This window comes from Prinia subflava, chromosome 2 (genome assembly GCF_021018805.1).
Source record: "Prinia subflava isolate CZ2003 ecotype Zambia chromosome 2, Cam_Psub_1.2, whole genome shotgun sequence".
Lineage (NCBI taxonomy): Eukaryota > Metazoa > Chordata > Aves > Passeriformes > Cisticolidae > Prinia > Prinia subflava.
In genome coordinates, this window is record NC_086248.1 from 12,313,187 (window position 1) to 12,329,152 (window position 15,966).

The window sequence follows — 15,966 nt, forward strand, 5'->3', positions numbered from 1 at the left end:
CACAAATTATTTCCAAAGGCCTAGACTTCCAGATTTGGCAATCAATTTTTTTGGTGTTTCCTTACTAACAATTTGAAGAATCTGTTCTTAGGGGTGCTAAACAGCTGCTGTCCCTACTGATATTTTTAATAAAGTCTTTTTTGATTTGGTTGAAGATGAGGTTTTTGTTCCCTTTCCTCAGGTGCAGCTCAGGAGAGTGACCAATTCCTAACTTGGACATAAATGAATCATCCCTGCCTCACAGATGAGCTGAGCTGGGCTGATTCTCCTTGAATTTTAGCATGAGTCTTTCTCTTGCTGTTTCAGTCTGCTTAAACTGAGTCCAAGAACTGAATGTAATAAGACTAAGACTGTATAATAAATACTATACCTGAGTTTTGTGACACAAAACAGTATTACAAATATAATTTACTCCAAGACATGTAATTTGATATTGCAAATAAATGTACAGTAAGTTCTTTGTGCATATTGGGACCTATGTATATTCCTTATAAAATGCCAGCAATTAAAATGAAAAGACAACATGTATAGCAGCTTGACAGGGTTTTTTTCTAGTAAGTTGGATTAAAAGAAGTAGAATGCATTTGGCAAAGAAAAGCTAACCAGCTTTAGGAGATTCTGTAATCCAATTGCTAATAGATGATTTGTGATTGTTTTCTTGGCATTCCAGAAAATAGATAAACAAGAAGTCCTGTGTAGACTAAGAGTGAAAAGGGAAATGAATGTATATTACAGCAATATGTGGAAAACTAGAAATTATTTTACAAAGGGGAAGACCTTGTAACTACTCTGTTATTACTGAGACTAAACTTCCATCTACTCCAGAATGAAGCTTTGACTCCGTAAGGATCACAGGAGGTGACTCTAGAAAGATCTGATATGATTAGGACTTGCTATTGCACTCCTGTTAATTAAGTGGAAGGATTCCTCCATCAGAAAGATGTGCTGTGAAATTCACATTCCAAGTGCCTTCCTGGTAAATCTCCACAGAACTTTTTTCTGCCTGTGTAACAAGCAGTGATACATTCACAAGCAAGAAAAACCTACCACCTACTGTTACAAAAGAAAAGTGGGACAGAGGGAATATGGGGTGACTGATAAAAAGAGGATGGGTGGACACAGCTGATGTTGAGTGCCCTATTCCCACTGTCAAAAGCAGAGTATGAGGTCGTGTTGGTCATTGCTCTGAACAGCACGAGATTTCTTATATTCCTATGGAATATTTCAGACATGATTGTAGATAGCAAGAAGGTTAAACATAGTTAGGGACCATGTCAAGGATGAATGTGCAAAGTTTAATAAGCTATTTGTGGTACTAAGACTATTTGTTATTTCAGGTTTTGTGTGGAGCAACCTATGCCTACAAAACATGTGGACAGTGCATGAGCAAGAAGCCTGTATTTGAGATATGGAAGATTACACTACTGGAGCACCAACAATTTAAAACAGAGATTAATTTTCAGTGTTTCAGTCATCTGAATGGATTATTTTATCACTTTTCCACCAGCAGTTCATGATCTCAGAAGATCTGAAGAATCTGGGAAAGAGCAGTGACAAGAGCTCCTTTAGACCTACATGGAACCATTGCAAGGGAGCCCTTTCTCAGCACCTTCCTCACCAGTCCTGGTTCCATAGCTAGACCCTGAAACTCTCTTAACAAGTTCATAATTGACTCATAATCTCATGATACATCAGAATAGATGACATCCCACTGCACTTGATTCAATGTAATCCTTAGAAATCATGGAGACATGGAGTCCTGGGACAGCAGTGGTCACTAAAAGTGCTTGAGAGAGTACAGAGTATTGGGACAGAAGCACCCTATCCCTACATACAATATTGACTTCTTTTTGCTGGAAGCCTGTCTTAATTTCACATTGATGATATCCTAAAACCTCAAATAAATAAATTAATTTATTTAATATATTTATTTATATAAATTAATTAATTTATATCAGCAACTTACATTTTCTGTTTTCTGTTTATCTTTGTCTGACCTTTGTTTTTGGGCTTGAGGAAAGTACTAGGCAAAAGGAGGGTATTTTAGAATCAGCATTATGTGCATAGGGTGAGCTGCTTTACATTTTATAGGTGATATGCATTCCCTCTATTAGATTTATATTGGGAGATGAGAGAACACAAATATATTTATTTTACAATAATCTGTGTAGAAGCCATCTTCTTACAACCATAGCCATACTTATAAACAAAGCACATTTCCTAACTGTACATTTGTTCTTTCCATATCTATGAATTCCAAGAAATACATAGGGATTATATATTTAATATGTATATATAATGCATAGTCTTCAAAAACCTTTTCTGCTAAAGTTAGCACACTACAAAGTTAGCACTCTGTAAAGTAATAGAAGAGTAGAATATTTCTAAATAAGTATAAAAAATAATGAGTGAAAGAGTTTAATATCATTTATATTCAGATAAGCTAGCTATTGAAATATTCCTATCCTGCTATCTAGACCAACCATGATTAATAGGCTTTAACCAGTCCTTACCAGTGTTATCTAGTGCTTAAAATTTTAGCTTGTCTTCCATAGTAAGTATCAAATATTTTTCTGTGATTACTCAGTTGTAGTTATTAATTGTTTATATAATTGCAATTGTGAATGGAATGCTTCACTGATTTGGTAATTAGGGAGTCTGAATTTGAAATAATTTATTAGGTCTTAATTTATGTGCTGTGAAATCTGTTAGATCATTTGCTAGCTAGTATGTTGCCTAGAATAAAGGCATTTCTACAAAGGCATTTTAGGGTGAGGGTCACCAGTATAATCAGAAACATACTCTGTCTGGCCTCCAGCTAAAGATTATATGCTTTTAAGTGTATTTCTGTTCTGCAAAATGGCCTTTTGAAGACATACCCATTTCAACAAAATTCCTTTTTTTTCTATATAAAAAAAGAAAAAGCAATTATTTTGCACTGTTGTTTGACTTCCCACCACCACCACCCTGTCCCCTAGATATAGATGACCCAGTTGATCAAGTGTGAGAAGTACATAGTTCTCTGCACTGACCTGTCTGAACCTCTGGAATGAAATCTTCAAAGTCAGAAACAAAAGTTGGCATGAAGACTAAGCTTGGATTTGATTAAAGATTTGGAGTTACCCACACAGTAAATTGAACTAAACTAATTTTTGTCAGGTACAAAGGCAACCTTTTGTTTTCCACAATGTATGGAAGGAAGTGACATCAATTGGCTTTCAGTGTTAATTTATTGTATTCATCCATACACTTATTATAATAGAGGATTTATCAATATGTTCACTACTAAAAAAAAAAAAAACCAACAGTCAAGACTTGGTTGTCAAGCTCAGCTGTTACAAATGATATTTGACTGAAGCCTCAAAACTTGTCTGCTTGTACATGACACTCTGAAACTGAAACCTCACACTTTGAACGTCTTTAGAAATGTACATGTAGAGGAGTTTAAGGAAAAACATGGGGCTGCTGAATATATTGCTTTGGGCAGGATTTATCTAAAAAATATTTGTGTCTTTACATCAATACAGACATATGCAGCTGTCTATATTGTAGACTTATGTAGATGTCCATATGTAAGTGTCAGTATTTCAATTAATCACAGACTCTACATAATCAAAGAGAAGAGGTGTGATTCATTTTAACCCAAAGACACCAACTCATAAGCTCACCCAAGAGTATCTGTAAGAAGGAATTTAAGGTGACCGAGTTGCAGTAATATAAAGTGAAGTGAAATGAACTTCATGGGAAAGATGTGTAGTTTAATGCTTTGAAGGGGCTTCTTTTATCCAAGGGATTACCTGTTTAGATTTTTTTACTTCATTGTTAGTGACTTTTTATAGTCAAGGAACACATTTTTGAGTAATCTCACATATAGATATTTCGTCTCTGGACAAAGATGCAAATTACTATAGTTGAGTCTATGACCATGGTCAAGAAATGTGCATATTTAGCTCCACTATCTTCAGTGAAAATAAATTTAAAATACAAAATAAGCAAAAGCCTGAGCCTTTCACTCCTTTTATTTTTCTTTCCAAACCTAACTCTTCACATAGTTACAGTCATGACCTATTCAACCTTCCTTTACTCTATAGTGTGTATTCAGCAGAAACTCCTAATGAGCAACAACTCTCCATGAATATCAATGGTTCAAGAAACAGAAGTGATAAGCAGATTATTTTTCTCTCAGAAGTTTTTTTCTGGAGCCTGGAGAAAGCTAAAAATAAGTGGAGTGGGTTATTAGGAAAAGGAAGAAAATGTGCACATTGGAAATTGAGCAGGGTAAAACTCAGAGGGAGAAACACAAGTAGTAAACATATGAAGAATAATTTTAAATGGAAAACATAAAGAATATGGAAATACATTTAACTGAATTTTACTTGTGCAATCATTTAAAATTTCCCTCGGATGCAATTCAGCTCTTGGATATATTAATAGGATTTGCTGAAATCAGTGGGATAATAATGAAGGGCAGATTTTCTCTCTTAAACTAAATGAGATGGTTATAGTGTCAGCACAATCTGCAACCAGTGAACTTTTCTTGTCTAGGAGCTATAAGATTATTTCCTAAAAATCTCTGAGAAGGCAAGCACAGGAAAGACATTAAACAAAGACAACTGTTCTTCATTTAGTCAGATTCCAAAAACTTGCTTTATCAAAATAATTAATGCAAACCAGAAAAAAAAAAAAAAAAGTATTGGGAAACAGTTGTCAAAAACATCCTTTAGGAGTTTGTGATTTCCAGATGAATTTTATTCCATAATTTTATCAGTAATTCCTTAAAGATTCATCACTTGTTCTTCTGCCAATACATCTCATTCAATGTTACCTTCTTTAAGAACATCTAAGCAAAGATACCTGAACAATATCAAAAGCCAAAGTAACAGTATGGACTTCCTCAGGACCAACAAAATGCCTATCAGGAGACAAAAATCATGATTATTTCTCTCACGTACTTGCTTTTATTCCCTACTTGGCTTGTTGCTTCCTGCACTGTTACTGCATTACCTGGATTCCCAAGGGTTTTCTAACTCCCAGCCAATAATCCTCGCCAAGGAGGAGGAGGGAGGGAGGGAGGGAGTGTTACATTTCTGCGAGAATCTTTGCAGTTTGTTGCCACTGAGTGAATTGGAACAATTTGGCTTTGAGGAAGTGATTTATACACACACATCCATCACATATAACCTGCTCTGCTCTGTTATCTCTCTGTTTGATCTCTGGAGGGTTCAGTAGATTAGGGAGGGTCTTCACAGAGAGGTTTCATTAACAATCAATCGCTTAACCTGGCATGACTCCTGTTTGTGCATTTGGACGCTTTAAAGGGGAAGAATAGGAGGAAAAAATTGTTAATGGGATCATTATTTACCAGTACAGGAAACACCAATCATGCTGCTAGAGAGAATATGCTTCCCATTTCCTTGATTTTATGTTTTAGACAGTGTAGAAAACAGAATTGAAGTTTACAATTTGAGCCAGTCAAAAATGGTGATCACAATATGTGAATTCTTACAGCACAAAGTATATCAGTAACCAAAGAGCATGAATTCAATTAAATTCATTATTTAATTACATATTGAGCCATAAGCTAGAAACTGGAACATTACAGTCCAGTGTAATGAGACAGTAAATGCAGACCAAGCAGTCACACTTTTTAAATATTCCAGATTCATGGGTTTCTGGTTACTGTCACCTGTTTGTCTGTTCAGGGTGGGGGAAGGAATTTGATCAAGTCAAGATCTGATACAATTATAAAATGAAGTTAAAGAACAAAGTCAGAATCATAGAACAATATGACTATTCTTGTTATTGGTGGGGAATTTTGAGCTATTAGCAGCACACAGTTTTGGCAAACATAATACAGATTGCAGCAGGGAGTTCTTGTGGAAGCACATTCCACTGTGTCTCTGCACTCTCCTACAGAAAAGGGATGTTTTGTTAATGAAAGATTAAATTTATGATATCCTTATAAACCAAATGACTGGTTTCAAACCAGCAAAGTGCTCACCATATTTTTACAGTTAACAAACTAGTGAAAGCATGTGAAAATTGCTAATTTCTTGTTAAACTCAGGAACATGGAAGAAAATAGGTTAGTATCAGTAATTTTTGGGAAATATGTGGAGAAAGTTGGCAGAGCAACTGTCAGGGTTTAGTAGTGGCAACTGTGGTAGAAAGACAAAAATTTGGCAATCATTATTAATATTTATTTCAATAACAAAATATAAAGGACAATGTTACATTCTGTCATAATATTTGAATGCTTAAATATTATCTGTTATTAATGAATAACAGTGGTCCAATATGTCCTAAATTCTGTGTATCCCATGCTCTCTAATCCCTCTCCCCACAGATGTCCAGAAAAACAGATGTGCTCTGTAACGTGCCCTGATATTTAAATGATAACAGACAATATATTGAGTACAAAGCTTTGGAAATTTACTCTCTTTCATATTAAGGTTACAATTCAAGCCTCAGAGACATTTGCAAATGTGATGATAACACATGAGACTGGAGGGAAAGACTAGATTTAGTGCTTCATCGATAAAAAGCAGCAACCTGAAATGTATAAAGAAGTTTATTGGTAGTCTGATGCTTTTCCTGTGGAATTGTTTCCTGTGTTTCCTTTACCTTTCATTACCTTTTCTTTTAAGCCTTCTCAAGAAACAGTCCCATGCTCAGTTTCCCAAAATGAGCCGTCTCTTTCCCATGATGGTAAGGGTATGAGAATAACTATAATCTTACATGATCAAAATAAGATTCTCCTAATCCAATAGAAAACAGAAAATTTTGTATCCATCACAATGTTTTTGTTAGCATTTTACAATCACATCCTTGGACAGATGTTTATTATCTATATACAGATATCCATACTCAGATGTAACAGTATATGTCCTTATACTCTTTACTTAATTTTGAATTTTCCTCTGTTTTCTATAGCGATGAATTCCACAATGCCAGCAACAGCTTTCAGAACCCCCTTCACCTTTAACACCACAACATTCCACCACTGTTCCTCTGATTTTTATTTGTCTCACATGTTATCTGTTGTCCTGTATCATAGTTAAATCAAAGCCTGTGTACCCAGGGCCAATTCTACCATCTCAGTACCAGGGACAAGAAGCTTTATCTGTCAGTACAACACAGAATAAAAAGCTGCAAGTTCATTTCATTTTTGTTGAAAGCAATTTTATTCTTGTGTTAGAAGACATGGAAAGGAAAAGGTTGTGATTTATGATTTCTGTGTTTAATTTATATGTCTTTTACACATTTGTGGGAGATGGAATAGTATGCAAGCAATGGGAAATGAAAATCTTAAAAAGTGGTTTTAACAGCTTTGTAAAAGGAGTGTATATTTCCATATAGGGTCTTTCCCAGGTAATATTTTTGAGCTCATGAAAATCACTGAATGCAGTATTTGTTTGTCTATTTGTTTGTTTGCTGTACTGAAATCAAGCTTCCATGACGATTAACATGAACAGAAGTCTTTGGAGATTTTATTGTCAGAATGAGGAATGTCTCCTCTGATCTCTCCTGTAGCCCCTCAGGAAACAGAAAGTACACAATAATGAAATGTTGGAGATTATTTTCATTATGAAGTTACCAAAGCCAGATATTGATTTCTGCATTTTCTGGTCATGCATTTCTGGTCAAACATGAATTAGAAACCTTTTACTTGCTGCTTTAACCTGACATTTTGTAGTGGTTTATACAAGGATTACCATCAGATGTTGAGCATTGGGCTTCTTAGGTTTACCTTTAACTGAATGTGCCTCCAGCCTCAACAAAAATGGACTGGGGTGAAATACTGAAAAGAAGCTGTTAATCCAGCTGGGCAGATGTACCCAACAGAGAGAGATGTACTGCCACAAAGAGATAAAGGATGCACATAATCTTCTGTCTGCAGCTAGGTACACTCACCATGGATTTTGCTTTAGAAATTAAGATACAGACAACATTCATTTTCTACAAAAGATGGTATAACGTTTTCCTTTTGCTGTTTGCCAAATGGACACCCACCTTCACCCACAGCCAGCTCACACTGCGTTGAGTCGGGGATTGATGCAGAGATGGAAACAATCAAGGGGAGCTGCAAGCATGGCAGCCCATTTCAAAAGCATTCCTTTTCCAGGCCATCAGCTGCAGCAGCAGCACAGGAAGCCTGCCCTGATTTTACCACTACTGAGCAGCAATTTGATGGTGTTTATGCATGGCAGGACCCCACCAGGGAGGAGACCCACAGCTCTGGAGCACCAGAAGTGACTTTCAGAGAAAGGGTACAATTGACAATGGAGCTGTTCACGGCACCAGGGCTGCAAGCCCATCAAGCATCCCCTCTATCATGTTTATTGCTCTTTATTCAGCTTTAAAGAGGCTTTTTTATCCTGCACAATTTAACTGATATATGTGCTTTTCTGCTATTTTTCTTGTTCAGCAAATGAACATCGGGTTTGACAGACGTCAGTGGGTCCAAGGGTTCATGGGTTACATTTATCTTAAAACAATGCTAGAAGGCTTATCCAATGCTTCAGCACAGGCTGTCAAACATGTTTGCCCTCCCCAGCACACTAACTAAAGCTGTTGTGTCACTGGGCTCTTCATGTCCCCTTTTCAGCTCTGCTAAGGGTCCCTTATCTTATATTTTCACTGCATAATATCTGATGCTGAAACCATACAGAGAGAGAAGTCTTATGTGTGGCCTCCAGGTGTGCCTGTAACACCATAAATACAATGTTCACCTCAAATCTCACCCTGTTTCGCTTGTGTTCTCTGACAGTGCAGTTCTAGTCCTGGATTTTACAGGGATTGCCATGGTGAATAGACACCAAACATAGAAACAGGGTTTTGCTTGATCCTGTGAGAAAGAAATGTGGCAAATCTGAAAACCATTATTAAAAGATTAAGATCTGCAAACAAAAAAAAAAAAAAAAAAAATCAATAATTACAGTGAAAATACAGAAGAATTTCCCAAGTACTTCCAAAATGCAATAATGAAAGTCTCCCCTGCATGTTCAGTTGAAGATGATGTCAAAATATTTTCCATTTTAATAGCAACTCAGAAAGGTACTAAAAAGTAGCTCCTAAATGTAGAGTTTGGAGTATCCAAATAACTTCCTTTAAAGGTTTCAGAGACAGCTTGTGAAGAACCCCTTTGGATCATTAATACTTATTTGCAATACATCATGAAACAATAGAGAAATGGAAGCTATTTTAAAAGGGCAAATAAGACAACCTGGGTAATTATAGGCCTTTCACACTGACATTGATCCTAAGCAAAAGAGCTGGCTGGTGCAGGACTTGATTAATAAATTAAAGGAGGAAAATGTAATTAATGTCAATCAACATGGGTTTACATCAAGCTAAACTGGTAGGGTTTATGATGAAATTACAAGTTTACTTAAAAATAGAATCACGGAGAAATCATATATTTAGATCTCTTTATGGCATTGATTTGGCACTGCCTTATTTATCTATTAATTTATTAAATAAGAAACTATGGTAAAAAAAGGGAGCATAGCTCATAGCAGTAAAATTATGTGACTGACAGGTCTCTAATGGACATAGATCATTGAGAATGTAGAGGGGTTTTGGATCCCCACAAGTTATTTGTATCAAAAAACAGAAATAAAACCCCAGAGTGGTACAAGGCACCTCACAACCCAACCATAAACAAGTACTTTGATCCTAAATATGGCAGCATATATAGTATTACTTCTGAGAATAATCACTTCTTCTAGGTTATAACCTCAAACAGTCTCTGGAAGAAAAAAGAAAGAGAAAGAATGAGAGACAGAAGTATCAAATTTTCAGCATGATTCCCTACTTTAAAGGCCAAATACCATCACTGGGCACAGAAGGAAGGGAGGTTGTATTAATTCTGTGCTTGGAAATTGTGCTGCTGAATTTGGAGCACTCCTGGTCCTGGTACACGGAGACAAAGAGCAACCCTGGAGACTTAGAGTTTGAGTAAAAGTCACAGGAATGATGCGAGGATTAGAAAACTTACTTCTTTGTGAGGTACTTGAGTACCCAGTAAAATAACTTTTGTCAACAAAATCAAAGACATGACCATACCATAGGTACTTACTTAAGGACAAAATTTCATTATAGAGAGCTATTCAGCCCAGATGAAGATAAAGTTTCCTTTCTATGATATTGGGCTAGAAAGGTTAGACCAGTAATTAGATAAAACTCAAAAAATAACTCAGAAGAAATTAATGTTGATGGATTCTTTCCTCTCTGGCCTATCCCTTAGACCAATGAACCAATGCACAGTTGTGCTGGGAGGTGAACACATTCTCTCCCAAAACTACTTTAAAGCTGATTAGGTGGTGTAATCTCTAGTGACAAGGGAGAAAAGGATTTTAAAGCTCATAGGCAGAAGAGAGAATGTGCTTTTCATTCTTCTGTGCCTCGGGTAATGCTCTAACCACCCATCTACAGGGCAAAAGCTATCACTGGTGGTGATACCACTTTTTTGATAAGAAAGGAAAGAATGGGGTTACATTTCATGTGGAACACAGTTATCTGAGAATACCCCCATCAGCTATGTTTTAAAAGTATTTGCAGGCAATTTAGACAGAGAGGGCAGAAATATTTAGCTTGTGGTCCTTGAATATGCACTGAACAGATCCCAGCTTCTCCCCTGTCCTATTGATCCACTTTTGGTTACTTCCTGAAGGAAGACTTCAGGCTCCTGAAAACTGTGCAGTTCAGTAAAGAAATTATTTGCAGAACTGAGACAACTTTGGATCTAGCATCTGAAAAATAATTTTCAGGACATCAGGAATTCAACTTCAAAATCAAGATGCACTTCACTGCTGTTCTAGATCTTGTTCAGAATCCCTTATGTGCCATCATGGGTGCAATTTTTACCTTGTAATCAACTCAAAAAGGCATTTGAAAGAAAAAAACTTAATAGAATAAACCCATGTGTCTTTTCATACAGATTTGAACATTGTCTTCTCTGATCATCATGATTTTCAAAAATAGGAGCATATAATAAAACAAATGTGCATTAATACAATGATCTATAATTTTGCATCATCACATAAATATACTCATATCCAATAGGTAACTTCCCGTAAACCTGAAAATGAAAATTTTAAATATTTATTTTCACTTTTATCTTTTTTAAAAAATTATACTTCACAAACAGAACTTACATATGGTTCTTCCTATATCAGTGTAAGTTTAGACAGAGCAGACAATCCAGTAGCACTCAGCAGGGGTCTTGAAAATCCTGAAGAATATCATATAGACCAGAATTTCATACCTGAGCTTCACAATTCTTTGCTTTTACATTTTAGTTAGACCCTTAGCTTTATTTAAATGGGGTTTTTTTTTGATTGCATCTATAAAATATAGAAGTTTAATATATACAGCATCATTACCCTACAATGTGAAAAAGCATAAAAGCATATGCAAGTAATAGCTTCCTTGACACACAAGAGTATTAATGTGCATGAAGTGAATTTTTCTGTGGTCTATGAACTCATATTTCATGGAGCCACCAAATTTATAGATGGAGAAAATCCCTCATCCAGTTTGAACTTCACAGAAGCTTAACATAGAAACATGAGATATGTGTGCTCCTAGAGTCACCTTTGCAAATTAAATTTCAAGCTGGAGATCATTAGAGAGTATACTTGCAGGAGTGATTGTTTTTTAAATAATGCTACAATTTTATTTAGCACATGAGAGTTTGATTTTTTCTCTCTTGCTTCAGAAAGCTAAGTCGCAGTGCATGTTACAGAAAAAGGCTTTTTAAAAAATAGTTTATCAACATAGAAAGTGGTGTAAGCTAAAGTCATCAGCAGATCAGTATCTTCTAGACTTGTATGACTCAAATCTTCCACGAAAAATGTGCTGCTAAAGGCAAAAGCATTTAAAATCTATTACCATTAGCATTTTTCGGTAAATCCTCTGTATTTGTAGAAAAAACCACCAGTATATTACACCATTATCATACAGCCTTTTTGGGGTACCCCATCATCCTGATGCCACCTATCTACAAGGCACAGTGGCACACAAAAACTTCTTAAAACATGACAATCCAGACTGTTTCTCACTTTTTGAAATAGATTTTTGAATAGATATTTCTGAATTTTTCTCCAGTATTCATATAGAAAGTCAGCTGGATTCCAACAGTCATGTTGTTCCACTGCTGTCTTTCAGCAAGAGTAGGGTTTTATTTGTCCACAAATCTTTAGCTAAATATTCCTTAGTTGATTTTGATCAAATAAAATGACATCAAAGGAATATTGAGGGAAACTAAACTATCCAAAGGCAATTTTTAAAATTTTCCATTTTGAAAACATTTTTAAATATATATGGGTATAATGAGAACTCACATCCAGTACAACAGCAGAAAATGATGCCTAAGGAAGAACAGGGGCTATAATTCTCTGTGAGGGTCCCTCTCAGAGACAGGCTGCAGTGTCATCCCCAACTAATACACGGGAGCAGTCAAGCATGTGATCTCTCTTGGAGTCCTAGTGGCAGTAAAGCAGGCTGCATCCTCCCACTCTTCTTTAGGGGTGTATCAATGCTGACCTTGTAAATAAAAATAAACATCCCCTCGTATTCACCCAGCCAGTTCAGGAGACTTGGTTCAGCATGAAGCAAGATTGGTCCTGCTCAGACCCATCCAGGCTGACCCCTTGTTCCTGATCTGTCAGGCTGGACACACAATAAAACATCACTTGCTCACTCTGCCCTCAACTGCTATTTCTGAACCAGAGTACAAAGGAAAAGGAAAAGCTGGAAAGGGACTTTTTACAGGCGTGTGTACTGACATGAGAAAGGAAAATGGCATTAAACCGAAAGAGGGAAGGTTTAGATTACATATCAGGAGGAAATTCTTCACAGTGAGGGTGGCAAGGCACTGGAACAGGTTGTCCAGAGAAGCTGTGGATGCCCCATCCCTGACAGTGTTCAAGGACAGGCTGGATGTAGCTCTCAGCAACCCAATCTAGTGGAAGGTGTCCCTGCCCAAGGCAGGGCATTAGAACTAGATGATGTTTAAGGTTCCTTGCAACCCAAATCTTTCTATGAATCTGTGAAAGTATGCAAAACAGAAAAAACAAATAAATGAATCAGCCTTGGAACCATTTTGTAGACCTTTACAAAGTACAAACCGTGACAATCTTTGCTATAAGAGAAAGTCTAAACCAAAATGTAGTTCCCAGCCCAGTCCTTGGCTGTGTGACAGAACACTCCTTAGCACAAGAGGGAATTTAGTGTGTCTTTCAAGCATCAAAACCACACACAGAGCCAGCCAACTAACCTGCAATTTAGCTATTCCCATAAGTTCTTGTCAGTGTGCACAAGTAGTGTTATCACCTATAATTGACTAGAGGACTTCAATTATGCTGGTAAATTTAGCAATAATTACACATCTTTGCCACCATTCAGGAATTACCTCTCAGGGCATGGAATCTGTTTATACTCACTTCCAACACATTCAGCCTTCACGTGTTTGCTCAGCTACATGGGTTAAACCAACCATAACGATCTCATTCATTACATGAAGTGCTGTTCTCCAGGAAACAGTGTCTTGAGCCACACCTTGGTTTCTCAAAGAAACTAGTGTATCTAAAGGACAATTTGTTTGGCACAGAAAGAAAAGCACCTTTCTTCTCCTGACACAGCAGAACCCACAGAAAAAAATAATTTCCACTGGAATGGGAAATGGGTTTTGTGGCAGATAGAGTGGATGCTCAGAGAAATCCAGTATCATCTTAAACTTGTTCCTTTCTTCATCATTATTTCTCAACTTCAACTTTCTTATTTGTTCCTTCAAAAGAATGTTTTTGAGCCTAAGAGCTCATATAATTCCCTTCTGGGAGAGCAGTGAGGAAAATGAGTCATTCTTGACATCAGAATTCTTGGTATCAGAAGGCATCACTTTAGGAAAGCTCTCATCTATCACAGTGGCAAAACAAGAGCTTTGGAAGAATAGTGCAGGCTGTGCCATGTGATTCACCATTTTCCCCCCAGTCAAATGTAGAATGATTTAAAGTACCATTTCACTGCTGCTCTTAGTTTTGCCTCTTCTTAGGTCTCATGCTAGCAAGAGTTCTGGGAGGAATGTTGTCCTGTTGTACCCTCCCACCTTACCTGGCAGATATCTTTGGTCTTCCCTTGTGCACAACCCCTAAACCACAGGTAAGGGAAAGCAATAACACAACACCTGGCACAGGCAGGTGAACCAAGAATGTGAAGCATCATGCAAACGGTAAGGCTGAAACAGGGTCAGTTCATAAAAAAGACCATGCTTACTCATGACACACAGATATCCAGGTAAAAACTTTTCACATCCCTGTATCAGACCAAGCCTTGCATGGGCTATCATTGCCCACTGCTCTCTTCCTTCTCCAGTCTTTTCTTGCTTAAAGGAACAGATTGAATTACTAAAAATAAGGCAAATTCCTGACATTGGTCCTATAAAATGATACATATGTAATACTTTTTAATATAAAAACTTTGCAGAATAAAACTTTATGTTTTATTCTGCAAAGTTGTATCTGTAGTCTGTATGGTAAACAAAACAAAGTACTTGCTGCCAACACAATAAAAAATCCCATTTAACAATATCACTAGGGTAAGCCAAGAACACATCTAATACTGAAAATTGTTCCTCATAGCAGCAGCACCTCTGGAAATTAACTCCTTTAAAACTTTCTTTCTCCACATCAAACACTTGTTGGGAGTGCTGTGGCTGCCCTCTTAGGAAACAACCACCTCTGAAAGACCTAATTTCTGTCTGAAGGGTAATTAGTTTAATGCAGGAAATAGTCTAGTGGAGTTGGGGATTTCTTCTTCAAATAAATGAGTTAGAGGCTTGAGTTTCATAAGTATTGCCTGAGAAATTATGGCTGTTGGATGTGACGCTTTGAACAACTGAGCATCACTATACAAAAGGAGAAACAATAGCATTCTACAAGTTCTACCTGAGTTGGCAATTTGTTAAGTTTTTTATTAAACACTTAAAAACACTGGAATGGCCTTATTTGGGGTTGGAATTGCTTCCTGCTTACTTTTGTTACACTGTGTCTTGTTCAGTACAAACCTAATGTGAACCAGAACATAGCCGAGGTTGGGATTTGTGAATGAGCTGCAGAGATTGACATCTTGTTGAAAAACAGATGCTTCAGTGAGAGGACTTTTCATCATGGCATATCAAACCACATTATTTTAATTTGCCTTCAACAATAGCAGTAGGCAAGAGAGTAAAGAGAATTTGTATTTGCTGCATATTGGTTTGCATAGTCAGGATTATCACATAGATTTAAGATTGTAAGACACTGATCTCTGAAGATCATAACCTTAAAACCACAGTGTATCTGGGCACCACAAACCTAATTACCCCAAACCATGTCACTTATGGAAACACTTATGTAGAAGATTATTTTCATGCTGGCAATTTAAGTCTCAATCAGGATTTGATTTGCATTCCTTCTTTAATTTATGGAGTTTGCATTTCTTCCTTATCTTACCCTGATACTTTTTCTCCCCAGCCCATGGTTGATTTTCAAGAGCTGTAAACTAAAAGCCACCATGGGAACAGTCCTGTTGATACAGGAATAAAAGTAAACTCCCTTTTCATCAGTAGGGTAACAGGAGAGGCAACTGGATGTACACAGGGTCTAATGAGTAGAAAGATCACTTTATCGGATGCCTTACAAAAAGAGAGACAACTTTAAGGGACTATGACATAGGCTGGATGAAAATATTTCATATACAAACCCATATTCTGATTGTTTCAGTAGCCTGTGCAGTGTTTACTTGGACAGTTTCCCAGGGATTTCCTGCTTTTTTAAGGAGACTGCATCCTGAAGCACAGCACTTACAGAAGTTACCTACACCATAAATGAGATAAATAAAACACATGGAGGAAGCCTCTGATACCACAGGCATTATTCAGGAGAAAACCTCAAGTTTAATATGGAAAGATTAACAACAAACTTTT